The 18,302-nt window shown below is 37.4% G+C and overlaps 1 non-coding gene across 1 annotated transcript; it reads left to right on the forward strand.

The window, feature by feature from the left end:
- The first annotated feature begins 35 nt into the window (after window positions 1-35).
- Window positions 36-109, forward strand: TRNAI-AAU (transfer RNA isoleucine (anticodon AAU)). The gene has a single exon. It is a non-coding gene; the product is annotated as a tRNA-Ile (tRNA).
- Window positions 110-18,302: the final 18,193 nt, after the last annotated feature.

The following is an 18,302-nucleotide window of genomic DNA, read 5'->3' on the forward strand; positions in this document are numbered from 1 at the left end:
TGAATATATAATTATTTTTTGACCCCTATCAACATGGCCTATTAGCTCAGCTGGTTAGAGCGTCGTGCTAATAACGCGAAGGTCGCAGGTTCGAGACCTGCATGGGCCATTAATTTTTTTTTTTCTTTTCCTCCATGTTTTGGGCTTAATTTTTTTTTCTTTCTTTTCCTCCATGTTTTGGGCTTTTCCTTTCGATTTCCTGGTGTTAGGGAGCCCAGTGGGCCTTGGGTCTTAGAATGGGCTGCTCAAAACCCTAGCTGCTGGAAAAACATTCACAGACAATATTGTGTTGGAAGGGAAAAAGAAAAAAAAAACAATTGGGGAAACATTGATAAAATGTTGACCGAGATTTTTTGAAAAAAAATAATAAAAACATGTACATTATTTAAGTTAATAAGTAAAAATTTCACACTCATTAATAAATGAATTAAGATGGTTACTATTCATATTATATTAATGTAAAGTGGCATTTTATTGCATTTTTCTTGGGTTTCATTTATTTTTTTTTTGACTATAGGATAGGAATAGTGATTCACTTCTGATGTGAATATCAAATTCAAACTTATAGTTATATAGAAATATTGACATGTCAGTGAAGATCTAATACATTTGTTTTTACTATGAAAAACTCTATCAAAACTAATTATCATTCTTCGTTATATAATACTTAATATTTGTAATCAATTTTATTAAATTTGGATAATACTTTTCACAACCGGGATGAATTCACTACAAATTTTAAAGTAGAAGACTAAATCAGTATATAATAAAGTTTATGGACTAAATTGTTACAAAAATGAAAGTGTAAGAACTAAATTGTTAGCACACTAAAGTTTTGGTGTCCTAATAAAAACTATAGTTTTAAGACTAAATTATCACTTTTATAAGAGTTCAAATCCATAAGTTTTATAACCGTAAATTAATTCTTTTTGAAGCACAAATAAATAAAACTAGAAACCACCAAAGATCAAAGACCAAAACATTAATCCCTCCTGAGAATAAAGGACAAAATAACAGGAGGAAAGACCTCTTTTCAAGACCCAGTCGACTCAAAAGGAGATGCCAAAGCTGCTAAAGTATGGACAATATTATTCTCCTCTCTAGGGAATTTTACAAAAAGAAGAAACATGAATAAGATCGGCCTGTTGGAGTTTATGCCTTAAATCTCGTGGTTTGTAATGTATAAACAAAATTAATTTATTTAATAAAATAAAGAGTTATTTTATTTGACATTTAGACTTCTGTAACTCAATCCAATAAAGTAAGATCTAAGATTATTTCATGTAACTTGAACAATAAGTGATTGACATACAAATAGATTATGTTTATGTGATAATCTAATTGGTCTATAATATATGGATAAGATTAGGTGTCTTATCCTTATAACACTATGGATACGATCCACTTAATCATTACAAATGATTTGATCCAATTCGTTCATGCAAAGACATGCAAGTAGGGGTATCCTATACAAAGAGTTTGTATAAGACCGAACCAGGAAACAATTAATCTCTCTTTATAACGCCGTTGACGTAAGTGATTAATATTTTGTAGGATGACCATATGTAACTCGATCTCAATCCTAAGTGAGTTATAGACTTCTGCTTATGAGGGCTTGTCCTTTGATTTGTATAGGTGAGAGGGCCCCATGTCATCGACTCAATAAAACCTACCATTTTAGGGATAGGACCAAGTGGGAGACTGAGAACATAGCTACACAAAATAGAATTTACTACTTCCTAACTTTAGGGTAAGTATATGAGTTGTTTCCTTAAAAGTTGACTTCAGATCTTAAACGATGAGACTCTTCCCCCTCATTGGCCCGAAAGGGATTTTGTTTATGGTAGGACCATAAACAAGTTGTTCATTAAAGGATCAGTGAAACTTAAAGAACAAGAGGTAATTACAGGGGTAAAATGGTAATTTGACCCAGCTGTAATTATGAACGCCTCGTGAATGATCGACTTACTGGTAATGGTTATATCCATGGACACAAAAATATTCTATAGTGCGAAGAATACAATTATGGGTATTTAATGAAGTGACCCATATATAGCTAATGGATATTGTTTAATTTAATTAAAGAGTTCAATTAATTAATCTTGAATCATTGAAACTTTTAATTTGTAGGTCCATTACGTTCTCCTACTAGCTTGCTAAGGGTAAAACAAGGATTAATTAGTTTAAAAAAAAATTGAATTGTTCAAATTATAAGGGAATATATGTGACTTATATGTGATATAATTAATATAATACATATAGATATATTACATTATAAAGTTCGTTTTGAATGAGATACAAAATTAAATTATATAACATGAGAGAATAATGCATTTGAATAAGATTCAAATATTAAATGGTATGAATGAAATTCATACTAAAATTATAGGTTAAATCTATTGTGAATGTGATACACATTAAAACTATAGGTTATAAAAGAAAAATATTTTTTAATATGATTCAAATGTAATATTAATTAAATATATGATATTTAATTAATTAAAATTAGTTAATTAGATTAATGAATAATTGTTTAATTAAAATTAATTAATTTTGATTTAATTTACAATAAAATAAAATAAAATTCCATAGTTATGGGGGAGTTTAAGAGAGTGGGGTAATGAGAGTTAACTCCCCTTATCTCATGCTATGTAGAGATATCTCTGCATTTTGAACAATATTAGTGAAATTCTCTTACTCTCTCTTAGTTATCTCTCTCACTCTCTCAATATTCTTATACAATAGAGAAAATGTTTCTCTGCAAAAATTTTCTTCCCTTAATCTTCCAAAAAAAGTGGTTCCCATAAACCAAATCCTTGCTAGAGAATAGTGAGGAAACCCTTGTGGTGGTATCCTCTTCGAGATCTAAGAAGAGAAGGAGAGATCATGCAGTTTTGTAGACTTGAAGAAGGTTTGAAAAGTTGTCTTCAAAGGTAATCCCTTTTCCTTGTAGTTCTCCTTTGTTAAAAGCATGCTTAAATTTTATATTTACTTTCTTTATATTTCGAAATTCTTAATCAAAATTAATCGCATGGAAATCGATCGCTTGCACTAGAATTTGATTCCTTCAATTGGTATCAGAACCATATCATGCTATTACTTTTCGATTTAGATTGAAAAACAAAGAAGAAGGTGGGTTGTTTACTGCATAATGTATAGGTTTTCATAATAAATGTTTACAAATATTGGCACTTAAATTTAAAGCTTTTAACTTGATTTGATCAATGTAAGAGTGGTTATATATGCATTTCTGGAAAGTCCTTAAGCACTTGAGCTCAGACTTTACAGTTTATCTGATGATATGACGATTCCGTAGCAGTAATGTGATGACGATTTTTTGTAGTAGGCTTTAGATAACTCTCTATTCACATTGCTTTGGATTCATGAAAATGTATGCATGCTTTTTGGCCAAATTTAAAATGTTTTCTTGATTCCCTTGTATATTTTGAGCACATAGCCATCTTATTTGTAGTTTTGAATGCTTAGGATTGGGTTATTTGGCCTAGATGTTTGTTGTCACCCTAAAAGGCTCAGGTGAAAATTGTTAAGTAACTAAAGCTCAACGTAGTAATGCATGCTTAGATTTTTACCAAGCTCTTATTTTGTAAAGTAAAAATCTGTTGTAAACTGAATAAAGGTAAGCATGTTGTAGAGTAAAAATAAGTTTGTATGATATTTTTGAAGGGGATTACTCGTCTTTCTTAGGGATATAATTAACCTAAGACGACTATGACACCCATAGTTTTCCTCTGTGCTAAAATGCCCTTGAGAAATGAGTAAGTTTTGCCACCTTTATAGGATGCGTTGCTTATAGTTGGATGTCTTTCACATAACCCATGTGGGCAAGCCAAAACGAAGGTAGCATAGTATAGATAAGACTTCCTCTTTTGTATAAAGTAAGACAAAGGTAAAAAGAAAAAGAGAAAAGAAAAAAATAGAATAAAAGTTTGGTTTCCTTAAGTTTTATATTGCCAACTTGAGTCTAGAAAGCTTAATATTTGATCCTCAGAACCAGAGTAGGGGAAAATGAGTTGAGGGTTGAATAAAACATTCCCAAGCTAGTAAAGACCTAGATAGGATTGGCTAAGCACACACACGTAAGGGATAGAGAATTGGTTTTAAAGTTCTTAATTGATTGTTTGCATTTAATTGATCCCATCTTTATGAATTATGAGTTATCATCAGCTTTGAGTTTTGAGTCATGCATTTGCATTATAAAATTCATATCTAAATTTTGTTTGCCTTGCTTGAGGACGAGCAAATCTTAGGTTAGGGTGTTTTTAGCTCTCTAAACGAGCTATTTATATGTCTTTAATCTACTTACTTGTTGTGTTTTATGTGTTTAAATGTTTATTTTGTAGGAATCCTAGAAAATCATACATTTCGGAGTGTTACGGTTTGTTCGTAGTTGATATGAAGCTATTATAAGTGAAATCGACCATTTGAAGCTTTAAGGACGCGAAATTATGACTTTGTCCCTAAGGATCGCCTACCTACGCTGTGCGTTACACTGCGATAGAGAGAATTTGTCGTCGCTTGCAAACTTCTACTAATCAAGTGAAATTTATATTGGGTTTTATGCCCTAAAACCCGTAGATAGTGAATGTAATTAAACGACCGTCATTGATAAATAGTTATTAATATTTTTATCAATAAATGTATTGATGTTTTATTTAATTTTGTCTTATTAACCTTAAAATCCAATAAACTAACATCCTAGGCTGTCTTATGAGTCTTGAACTATATGTAGAGACATATAGGAATCAATGTTCAAGATATAGTCTAAAGGGTCATTAGTATAGAGATAAGGTTAGGTACCTTATCCTGGTAATACTATAGATACGACCCACTTTGTATTTGATACAAATGTAATGATACAATGCTTTCGTGTAGAAGATACACGAGTGAGGGTATTCTGTGCAATGAGTTTGCCTAAGACCGGACCAGGAAATAGTTGAAGGAACTCGTTTTATAGAGAACCTTTGAGCGAAAGCGGATCATCCAAATCTCATTTCGATTAAAACAAACATTTACAGTCAACAATACAAATTATACATCAAAACACAAATTACAACATACTGTTGAATAAGAAACAAGGGTTTAGAGATTATACCTATAAAGAACTTTTCTTCAAGTGAATCCCTCGTTCAGTCATAAATGCCTCGATCAAGCACGAACACTCCAAACAACAGCAAACAACAACGCAACCCTCGAACCAAAAGAGGACACTACCACTTAGTTACCTTGGTATTATCGGTGAGAGAACCTAGGAGTAATAGGCTCTGGCTATTTTGGTTAGAGGGTGTTTAGAAGTTGGAGGAGGAAGACGATTCAAAGAAGAACTTCTCTATTGCATAGAGTTTTCTCAATCGTGTAGGTGAAGTGTCTATCGCATAGACTCTCAAGCAAATCGTGTAGTAGACTTCACAAGTCGTGTAACTTTTCTACTGGAATAACAAAATCATATTTTATTTTATTCCATTTTGCCCCAAAATTGATTAACTTCCCATTAATGTGGTTAGAGAGAAAAAGGGAATTAATTATCAAATAATTAATAATCATAAAAAAATATGATAACCAACTTATCATATTATATGTATAACGTATAGTTTTAATATTGCATCATATATAATATATAAACCTTAGTTCTTTTTCTCTATTTAATGGCATTTAATATAAATCATATTTATATTAAATTTAACAACTATGAATCTTATTCATAGAAAATATATTTGAATCATATTCAAATATTTATTCCTCCAATTAAACAATAATGTATAAAAAACATTATATCAATTATATCATATAAAATTGAATGAATTTAACTATATCATATATAATTAAATTCCCTCTTATCAATTTAAACATTTCAAATTAACCCAAAAACTGATTCTCAACTAAATCCTTTGAACTACCAAAAGGACCTTATGGACCTGTAGCTTGAAGCTCCAACAGTACGTGAATAAATAATTAAACTCTTTAATTACTTTGTTCACCATCTATTAACTGTCCATCAAATATAACCAATCAGTAGTATGATGAACCTTCGCACTATAGATATATTTCTATAGACCAACTGTTGCACTATTCGCACTATAGATATATTTCTCTGTCCACTAAATATAACCAATCAGTAGTACGATGACCCTTCACAAGTTGCTCGTAAGTACAGCTGAGCCAAAATACCATTTTGCCCCTGTAGTTACATTTAACTCCTTAAGTACCACTGATCCCTCTAATGAACAATAGATCACAGTCCCACTATGACGAAACCTCTCTCTGGTCAAGAGAGGGTGTTGCGCCACAGTATTCAAGACCCGGAATCAGTCCTTAAGGAAGCAATTTATCTACTTACCACTGCTTCGGGAAAGAAGTGAATTTCATCTTGTATAGTTGAGTTCTCAGCTCCCCAATCAGACGAGTCCACAAAATGGTAGGCTTGTTGAGTCGAAAATCAGACCACTCTCACCCATACAAATTAAAGGACTACCCTCATAGGCAGGAGTTCATAACTCACTCAGGATTAAGGTCATGTTATCTATGGTCATCCTAGTGAAATGAAAGTCTCTGTTATGAACGGCGTTATATAACGAGACTAAACATTTCGTGTTCTGGTCTTATATAAACTCCTTTGTATAAAATATTCCTGCTCACATATCTAATACATGAATGATTAAGGTCAGATCATTTATTGCACTTTATAACAATTGTAATACCTACAAAGCGGGTCATACTCGTAGTGTCACCAGGATAAGGTACTCAACCTTATCCATATACTACAGACTATTTAGGTTATCACTTAAACATGATCCACCTGTATGTCTCCACATACATGTTTAAGTTACAACGATAACCTTGGGTGTTAGTAAAGAATCTCATATCGAGAGTTACATGAGCGTGTTCAGATCGCTCCGATCTCACCGTGACCAAATTACAAACAATATACATTCAACACATACAGTTATGCAATAAAACTTAATTAACGACATGCGAAGAACCATGATAAACATAAGGGAAAGAATTCCATACCAATTGAAGACTATCTTCACACTCTAGAACTCCAACGCAATGGAAACCCTCCAAGAGATCTATCAACATCCGGCGGGAATGTCGACTGCAACAGCATGATCAATACGAACACGAACTATGCAGCAGGGACGACACCACCATTAATGAACCTCGGGTATCCTCGGAGTGAAAACCCAAAGAGTGGTCTTCGTTGAGTTTGGTAAAGAATAGAGTACAATGATTCGTGTAGACGATAAGAAAGTGGGAGATAATGCAGTGCTATCGTATAGCGGAAGTGCTTATCGTATAGAAGAGCTATACGATCGTGTAGGAAAAGCTGAACGATCGTTTAGGAAAAACGTATACGATCGTTTAGAGAAATCTTGAGGTAAACGACCGTTTACATGGAAGAGCTATTATTGTATAGGCTCTCGGGCGATCGTTTCACAAATTCTTTTGGGCGGACGAAAAATATGAATGCACGATTTGAAAAATGAAAACGCTTTTCATTTTTAACTTGCCGATTACCATAACTAATGCTGGCCACTACCCACGTCCGAACGCGGAAGAATTGGTTAATTATCATATAATCAATCAATCAATTAATTAATTAATATAATCATATTATATTTATATCCTATAGTTTGATATCACATATCTACTATAGTATTTTTTCCTCTGCTTGATATAAATCATATTTATATCTGATTTCCTTCAAAATAATGTATCTCCTACATTTAGCCAATTATATCATATATAATTAACCAGTCCAATTATATCATATATAATTGAACTTCCTCTTGTCAATTTGAATATTTCAAATTAACCTAAACACTGGTTCTCAACTTTATCTAAGCTACCCAAGGGACCTAATGGACCTGTGACTCGAAGCTCCAACGGTACGTGAATAGTTGACTAAACTCTTTAGCAACGAGATCCACCATCCATTAACTGTCAGTGATTCCACTAAAGACCAACAACTGAACTCTTTTTACCACAGATATATTTCTATGCCCATCGAATATAACCAATCATGAGTACGATGACCCTCCACAGATGCTCGTAAGTACAACTGGGCCAATTTACTATTTTGCCCCTGTAGTTACATCTCACTCCTTAAGTACCACTGATTCCTTTAATGAACAATATAACATAGTCAACTATGTGTGAACACCTCTCGAGCCAAGAGAAGGTGTGTGGCGCCACATCGTTTAAGCCTCGGAATCAGCCTTTAAGAGAGCCATCTATCTCCTTACCCCTGCCTCAGGGAAGGAGTGAATTCCACATTATGTAGCTGAGTTCCCAGCTCCCAAATTAGACGAATCCCCAAAATAGTAGGTTTGAATCAACGACTTGGCCACTCGCACCCATACAAATCAAAGGACTTCCCTCAATGGCAGGAGTTCCTAACTCACTCAGGATTGAGGTCATGTTACCTATGGTCATCCTAGAGAAGTGAAGTCTTTGTCATGAACAGTGTTATATAAAGAGACGTTAACACTTCGTGGTCAGATCTTATACAAACTCTTTGTATAGGATGCCCCCGCTCGCATGTCCCCAACACAAATGATCAGGATCAGACCATCTATGACAAGTCACAGCACTTGTAACCATTCCACAAAGCAGGCTGAGTCCATAACGTTACCAAGATAAGGCTTCCCTCCTTTATCTATTTACTACAGACCATTTTGGTTATCACTCAAGATATGATCCACTTGTATGTCACCACATATATGCTTGAGTCACATACAGATAACCAGGGATTTTATGTTTATTGGTTTGTAGTAAAGCAAATAAAACAATAAATTGAGCAAAATACAAGATGTGAACTAGGGTATCATATATTAACAACACAAATGTTTGTACATACTGTTTACAAACTACAGGACACGAGACTTAAGGACATCAACCCCAACAATCTCCCACTTGTCCTAAAGCGAAGTGGAGTGTACAATAAACTTAGTACAAAACAATAAACTAGGGTATAAAAGCCCAATACAAGGAAATCTCCCACTTACCCTAGTCCAGCCGCGGGCGATCCTGTAGACCCATGCTCCGTAGGTGACCCTCAAACACTGTAGCCGTGAGAGCTTTCGTTAGCAGATCAGCAACATTGTGCTCTGAAGGGATCTGCGTGATGATCATGTCCCCTTGATGCATTATCTTGCGGATCAGATGATACTTTCTCGCTATGTGTTTACCGCATCGATGACTCCTTGGCTCCTTTGGAGTTCGCCACTGCCCCACTATTATCACAATAGAGGGTAATGGGCATAGACATATCTGGAACAACTTCCAGGTCTATCAAGAACTTCCTAAGCCAGACGACCTCCTTAGCTACTTCGCAAGCCGCTACGTACTCCGCCTCCATAGTGGAGTCGGCGATGCACCCCTGCTTAGTGCTTTGCCACACTACACCTCCTTCATTAAGAGTAAAGACTGACCCTGATGTGGAATTGAAAGAGTTCTTATCAGTCTTAAAGTTAGAATCCATGTATCCTGTAAGGATCAAATCCCTCGAACCATACATGAGCATGTAGTCCCTCGTTCTCCGAAGATACTTGAGGATGTTCTTCACTGCAGTCCAGTGACCCTGGCCTGGGTTAGACTAATACCTACTGACTATACCCATAGCGTAGCAGATGTCTGGATGAGTATAGAGCATCGCGTACATCAAACTGCCAACGATAGACGTATATGGGACCCGTCTCATCTCCTCAACCTCTTGAGGTGTCTTAGGACACATTTCCTTAGACAAAGTGACTCCATGCCAGAATGGCAGTAGACCCCTATTGAGTCTTACATCGAGTACTTGAGCAACATCTTGTCAATGTACGATGCTTGAGACAGTGCTAGCACTTTGTTCTTACGATCCCAGAAGATCTGTATACCTAGAACAAACTGAGCCTCTCCCAAATCTTTCATTTGGAATTGGGTCGCTAGCCAGTTCTTTTACTGCAGTCTGTAGACCTACATCATTCCCAATGAGTAGGATATCGTCTACATATAGCACTAAGAAGACTACTGAAGCATTGATGATCTTCTTATATACACAAGGGTAATCAACGTTTTGGTCAAAGCCATACGACTTGTTCGCAGTATTAAACCGTATGTTTCAAGATCGAGACGCCTGTTTCAGTCCATAAATGGACCGATTCAATTTGCAAACCTTTTGCTCTTGACCTTGGGCTATTAATCCCTCGGGCTGCACTATATAAATGGTCTTCTCAAGATTGCCATTCAGAAAGGCCGTCTTGACGTCCATTTGCCAGATCTCATAATTATAATAAGCTGCAATGGACAGGAGGATGCGGATCGACTTTAACATGGCAACAGGCGAAAAAGTCTCCTCATAGTCAGCTCCCTCTACCTGGGTATAACCCTTTGCCACAAGTCAAGCCTTGAAGGTCTGTACCTTCCCATCAACACCCCGTTTGCACTTGTAGATCCATTTACAACCTATAGGGCGAACCTCATCAGGCTGATCTACGAGATCTCATACTGAGTTAAAGTACATCGGCTCCATCTCGAGATCCATTGCCTTGACCCATTCATCCCGGTCAACATCCTTCATTGCCTTTTTATAAGACAAGGGATCCTCAACGTCACCATTTGCTACCATAGCAAGGATTTTCGTGAAACCCAGATAGCGAACGGATGGGTTTGCAACCCTCCCACTACGTCCAGGTTCTCTCAACTCTTGAGGTGGAACCGACATACTAGATGAACTCCCATCAATAACTCTTGTTGATGTAGTAGGCTCTTCAACAACTCTTGTTGAAGTTTCAGTAGTTTCATTGGAAAGTTCACGCAAACGACTTTACTTCGTGGACTGTGCTCCCTTATATGATCCTCCTCCAGGAAAGTAGCATTTATTGAAACAAACACCCTATTTTCCATCGGATCATAAAAATAACACCCTCGTGTATCTTTGGGGTAGCCTACAAAGAGGCATAACCTCGACTGTGGTTCCAACTTCTTGGGATTAGCCTCAAGCACATGTGCAGAACAACCTCAAATGCGGAAGTGACGTAAAATAGCTTTACGCCCGTTCCACAACTTCAAAGGTGTTCTTGCAATACTCTTGAAGGAAGCGTAACTCATCATCAAGCGAACCATGTCTAACAAGGTCCTATTTCTCCTCTCCACTATACCATTCTGATGAGGTGCACTCGGCACTGAGAGTTGAAAAATGATTCCATGTTCTATCAAATAGTCCTAGAATGTCGAGTCCAAAAACCTCGGTCCGATCGAAGTGTTTTAATCCATCTATCTAATAACTAGAGCCTTGAACTCTTTGAACTTTTCAAAGGATTCAGATTCCATTGCATAAGATAAACATACCCGTACCTAGAGTAATCATCAGTAAAAATGATAAAATACTCATAGCCACCTCAGGCTCGCACATTCATAGGACCAAAAAGGTCAAAATGTACTAACTCAAGAGGCTCTTTGGCTCTAGAACCTTTTCCACTAAAAGGTCATTTAGTCATCTTTCCCTCAAGGCAAGATTCACACACTGGAAAAGAATTTTCTTCTCACTTAGAAGTCCATTCTTCACCAATCAATCCTATTGAGATTGATGTGCCCTAAACATAGATGCCAAAGTTAGGCATTTTCTTTTGGAGAAATTCGTCGACGTTTTGATTGAGTTACGATAGTTCTGAACATTTCAGTATTATGGAGGGAATTAATGGCTAACGGCCTTAGCATATATAAATTCGATTCCAGATTTGCTGTGCAAATAAAAAGACCATCTTTATGAATAAATGCTTTATTCGAATCAAAATAAAAAGTGTATTTACATTGCAATAAACACTTTACATAAATAAGGTTCCTTTTTAGTTCAGGAACAATATATACATCATTTAAAACAAGAAACCTATTTTGTAAAACTAACTGAAGTCCTCCCACTGTCACAGCTGAGACGACGTGCCCGGTGCCTACTCGCATCATTATCTCATCAGCCTCCAGTTGTCGCCAAGATCTAATCCCCTTAAAAGAAGAACAAACATGGTTAGTGGCGTCTGAATGAATTATCCAGGCAAAATCATCATTCTTCACTAAAAAAGTTTCAAGCACAAGTAAGTCACATTTACCTTTATCCGCCTTGGCCTTAGCCTTGGCTACTTTCTTCTCCTTCAGATACCGAAGACAGTTCCTCCTCCAGTGTCTATCTTGTTTGCAATGGAAATACTTTCCCTCAGTAACTTATGGATGCCTCATTGGGGCGACAGGCGGTGGGTTAGCAGGTGCCTTCCCTTTTCCCTAACCACTCTTCTTCTTCTTCCCCTTTGCAGAGTTAGAAGTAGAAGGTGCAGACTTCGTTCCTGATGTCGAACCTCTATAGAATGTCTTGGAGGATGAAGCAACATTTGCCTCACCCTTCTGCCTCTCTTTACTTTTCAGTAAAGATTGGTATGTCTGCACCTCGTTGAGGAGAGTTGTAAGGTTATACTTCACTTTGTTAAGAATCACATTGCTAACAAAGTGCAGGAAACTCTCCGGCAAAAAATGCAGGATTATGCTAACCTGGCTGCCCTCATCGATGGTAGACCCATTCAACTCCACCACATTGAAGTGGACCATCATGTTTAGCATATGTTCACGAACAGAGGTGCCTTTTTTAATTTTGGAGTTGAATATGTATTTAAGAGTCTCATGCATAAGCTGTTCAGACGGTTGTCCAAACATCCCCCCCAGGGACTCCATGATCTCACGCGCTGAGACCATAGGCTCATGTTTCTTGGCCAAGACTTCAGAAAGACTTGCCAAGATGTAGGCTTGGGCCTTCTCATTCGCCTTTGTCCATCACTCGTATGCCTCTCGAACATTTCGAGCGGCATTTGGAGCTGGAATAGGAAGACAGGCCTCCGTGAGAGCGAACATGAGATCCTCGATGATTAAGATCATCGTGTAAACTCCACTGAGTTTCCTGGTAAGTCCAGGGTCAAACTCAGGGACTTGTGAAAATAGGTTGTGGTGGTAATTTTTAGAAAACTTTGTGGTAATCGGTAACTCATTAATTGTTGGTTTGTTGTTGATGGCGTTAATGAAAAATAAACAATTGCGGCGAATTTGAGAAAAGTCAGTTGTGTGATAGATGCACTGAGTATGCGGATGAACGGGTTGAGAAGGTCTTTAACTAGCGTTATTTGGGAATGCATTAGACTATGCGATCATGCTACAACCATGCAGAACAAGTCATTTTCCAATGCAAATGCGATGCTTCTAAGTCTAGGACGCATATGTTGAATGCAAAAGTGTCCATAGAACTTATTCCTAAGTTTCTACTCTTTTCCTATGCGATAATGCAAAATGCATAAAGGCAAGGTGAACGCATTCAATCATATTCTATCTCTAGGATGCATGCGATGCGTTAATAGCAAATAGTGCTTATTCTTAAGCTCCTATCTCTTGATTATGCGTTCTAATCTGACTCTCCCGAACCTAGATTCTGACCTGACCTTCCCAAGCCTAGATCCTGTCCTTAGACTACCCTCCCGAGTATCTCTAATGGACGAATGAAGCATATATAATACAAGATAATCGCATAGAATGAAGATTCCTAGTTGTGCTAGCTAAATGCTTCTCAACCCATTCAACAGATTTAGCTACTCAATAACAGAGAGTGAACAGATATAGAGAATTAAATTCCATTTCGATAAATGAGTTTGAGTACAAAATAACAATAGAAGATAAAGGTAGAGAGCCTGGTATCAATTCCTTGTTGACCGATGCTTTTACACTGTGAATCTTTATTCGGTTCAAAAGATATTTCTGCTTCCACAGGCGTCGACCCTCTCTCTGCTCTGGTAGCTTCCGGTGCTCTCCCAAGCTCACCGGAATGATCTGTCGACACAACCTCCTTCTCTCGTGTCTGCCTTAAAGAAAAAGAAAATCTAAGAACAAGGCTGAATTATGAACTCCCGAGATGGTGAACCCCTTTTCTGAAGGATGCCTTTGGTATTTATAGAACTTCCAGGGTGAAAGGCTTCTCTCTCTTGATTTAACAGATAGGACGGCTTTAATTCCCTGACTGTTGCACTGAATAATTGTCACCGAAAAGCTGAATGTACTTGTTCATTAGCGGCTGTCAACTTAATTCAGATTCGACTGTCATTAGCTTTCTGTCCCATCGTGATTAATTATACCTTTCATCCAGATGCGCTCACCAAATTGCGTTGACTAAGTTATGGTAATCCTTCTTGAGCAAATGTTTACGAATACAATCACCGCAAAGCCTTACGGTAATGCTACCCTCGATCAATGATTTCCTATAATCGCAATTTTCGCCTGGCGTCAACGCATATTCTGCATAAAAACACAAAAATCAACTACTCCTATGCGATGAACGCATGCGGCCACAATATAATAAACTTAATGCTTTTTGGACGCAATTTAACATATTTTATCAACGCAAGCCAGCATTGTTTAAGAAGTTAACACTATGATAACGTGCATTTCTGCCCGTTATCACACCCCCAAATTTAAACAATGCTTGTCCTCAAGCATAAGCTAAAGCTTCCTTTAGCAAGTCAACCGTAATGTTCTTTTCCTAGATTTCTCAAGGATATTTCGTTCAAATCCTATATACTAAAGTTTCCTTAAGTTTTGGTCAAGTCTCCTCTTAAAATATTTCTCAGACCTAGGGACCTCAAACTTAACCTTAAAAAAGACTTTACTAACTTATGGGACATCGCATGATCTATTTCAAAGATTTTTTTTTTCACCGGGGTGTCAAATGATTTTATCCTTGCATATTTCTTGACATTGTTATTTTTTTCTGACCTTGCGCTGATTCAAGTGCCTTGCCTTCATTTTGGCTTGCTCCCACGTGTATCATGCGGACATCCAACTACGAGCAGTGCGCTTTTTCTCAGACTAAACTCATACCTACTTGGCAGCGGAGTTGCGGTCATTTATTTATGTGTTGATCCTGGTGACTTACTTTCGTTTTGGTTTATCCCCACGTGTGTCATGCGGACATCCAACTATGGGTAAGTGCCTTTCACAACTTAACTCTTATCAACATGGGTTTCTCATTACGTTGACAGTGGAGTTGTTATTCTCACAATGTTTGTTATTATTATTTTTTTCAAAATAGCAAGATAAAAAATAAATACCGCACCCCCAAATTTAAAATGCAGCAATGTCCTCATTGCCAAAAGATTGAAAGAAGTCATGCAATGTTCGTAAAAAGCTTCGTAAAGAGGGTTTGAAAGAAAGTTAGTAGACCCCTAACTTCTAGAAATATTTCATGAGGTGACTATCTTAAAATTAAGTTGACTATAGTATATACGAAAGGAATAGAAGCATGTTTTTATCATTATTGAAATCATAATTTGCAAAGAGAACATGCGGCAACTTACTAAATTTATCGATGTCAAATGATTACAGTAATCAAAGAGGATGCAGTGATAAATCTTTTAAAATTAAAATGCGATGCGATAGTGCCAAATTTGAAATAAAGATAAGAAAGAATACAACCCCCAAATTTGTGTTATCGCCCGCATTGTGTATTGATGCATCCTTCTTTGCGACGGATCTTTCTTTTTTGGATTGCGGTGATGGAGTGAGATACGTTGCTTCTTCTTGTAGCACCTCCACAATCCTGTGCCTCGATCGTTGCAAAAAACAACAGTGAGAGGGTCAAATAATTTTAACAAAACAAAATTCTTTTACCGTAATTTTTTTTTAAAGAAGTAAATAAGTAAGATGCAGATAGATAAATGATGATTAAGGTGTTGAAGAAATGAGAGTTCAAGAACCAAACAAAGGATACTCTAGAAGACTTGAGCCCCAAATGATATTGCTTGCCAATGTAGGGGCCACTCCATTTTTCTCTATTATGGGTTTTTCAGATTCACAGAGGTCTTTTCTGGCTAAAAACCACCACCGCAATATGCCTTAACTCGCTGCCCATTAAATTTAAATGTACGGCTTCCATCCTCAGTGATCAATTCCACTGCACCATGTTGAAATATTTCTTTAATGATGAAGGGTCCGGACTAGTGCGATTTTAATTTTCCAGGGAAAAGTCGAAGTCGTGAGTTGAATAGTAAGACCCTCTAACCGACCTGGAGGTTCTTTCCGCATATGTGTTTGTCAAGCCAGCGCTTTGTGCGCTCCTTGTAAATTTTTGCGTTTTCATATGCGTTAATCCTTCATTCTTCTAGCTCGACCAGTTGCATTTTTCGCGCTTCTCCTGCTTTCTTCATAACAAAGTTGAGCTTCTTTACCACCCACAATGCCTTATATTTCAGCTCCAGAGGCAGATGACACGCCTTACCAAATACCAACGCATTTGGGGACATACCTATTGGTGTTTTAAATGCAGTTCATTATGCCCATAACGCATCGTCAAGCTTTATTACCCAATCTGTTCGTGAAGGCCTTACTACTTCTCGAGTATCAGCTTAATCTCTCGATTGGACACCCAATCTGTTGTATTTGCGCAGCAGCTCCTTAATAGTATGATTAACAAAGCGAGACCCCTGATCACTTATTATAGCACATGGGGTGCCAAAACGAGTGAAGATGTTTTTCTTCAGGAATTGGGAGACTACCGCTTCATCGCTTGCGGCGCATGCCACTGCCTCTACCCATGTGGATACATAGTCGAGGGCTAATAAAATATAATCTTTACCATTCGAGGGAGGGAATGGTCCCATGAAATCAATACCCCAAACTTGAACAATTCAAGCTCCAATATGGTGTTCATTGGTATTGCATATTTCCATGAAATGTTACCTGTGCGCTGGCACCAATCACACTTCATTACGTAGTCAGCTGCATCCTTAAACAATGTAGGCCAAAAGAATCCACTCTGTAAAACCTTGGCTGCGGTGCACTGTCTTCCAAAGTGCCCACCATATAGTGAGTCATGACACTGTGATAATATGCGTTGTTGAGCAGCATTTGGTATGCATAGTCACAGGATTTGGTTTACCCCCTTTTTGTACAGATTCGGCTCATCCCAATAATAATATCGACATTCATGCTTGAGCTTCTACTGTTGGTGGTAGGTATAATCTTCCGAAAATTGTCTGCAAACCAAATAGTTGACTGTGTCAGCATACCAAGGCAATTCTTCAATATGGAACAGCTGCTCATCCGGGAACACTGCACTCACCTCAAACTCATTGCGGTCAACCTCAGGGTGTTCCAATCTGGACAAGTGATCCGCAACTTGGTTCTCCGTCCCCTTTCGATCAATTATTTCTATGTCAAATTCTTGAAGGAGGAGAACCCATCTGATCAACCGCGGCTTTACGCCCTTCTTTGTCATTAAGTACTTTATTATCGAGTGTTCAGTAAGGATGAGTATCTTTGTTCCCAACAGATATGCTCGAAATTTTTCCAACGCAAAAATTACCGCACGAAGCTCTTTCTCTGTGGTGGTATAATTTGTTTGAGCATGATTTAATGTTTTACTCGCATATACGATGGGATGTAGGATTGTTTTTCTCTTTTGTGCCAAAGCTGCTCCCATCGCATACCCACTTCCATCGCACATTATTTCAAAAGGCATTGTCCAATCAGGTGCAATTAACACGGATGCGGTAATCAGCGCATTCTTCAAAACTCTGAATGCGTTGAGGCAGTTATTGTCAAAATCAAATTTTCTGTCAGCCTCTAACAACACACTCAATGGTCGTGCTATATTGAAAAATTCTTTGACAAAGCGTTTGTAGAATCCAACGTGCCCAAGAAGCTTCGTACAACCTTCACGCTAGTTGGAGGTGGAAGTTTTTCAATTAGTTTAATTTTTGCTTTATCCACCTCCAACTCGTCCCGGAAAGCCTTATGCCCCAACACTATGCCCTCCTTTATAATAAAATGGCATTTTTCCCAATTAAGCACTAGATTCGTCTCTTTGCATCTCTTTAATATCTTCTCTAGGTTGGCTAAACAAACTTTATAAGTGTTCCCATAAACAGAGAAGTCGCCCATAAAGATTTCGACAGAGTCCTCAAGATAGTCTGAAAAGATGGCCATCATGAACCTTTGGAACGTGTTTGGCGCGTTGCAGAGGCCGAACGGCATGCGGCGAAAAGCAAATATCCCATATGGGCAGGTGAATGTAGTCTTGTCTTGGTCTTCTGGAGCTATCATAATCTGGTTGTACCCGACATAACCATCCAGAAAGCAGTAAAAGTCATTTCCAGCTAGACGGTCTAGCATTTGATCAATGAACGGTGGGGGGAAATGATCTTTCTTTGTAGCCACATTCAGCTTGCAGTAGTTCATGCAAATGCGCCACCCAGTGACGAATCTTTGTGGTATTAATT

Source organism: Benincasa hispida, chromosome 1, assembly GCF_027475165.1.
Source record: "Benincasa hispida cultivar pf3 chromosome 1, pf3_genome.v1.1, whole genome shotgun sequence".
NCBI classification, from domain to species: Eukaryota; Viridiplantae; Streptophyta; class Magnoliopsida; order Cucurbitales; family Cucurbitaceae; genus Benincasa; species Benincasa hispida.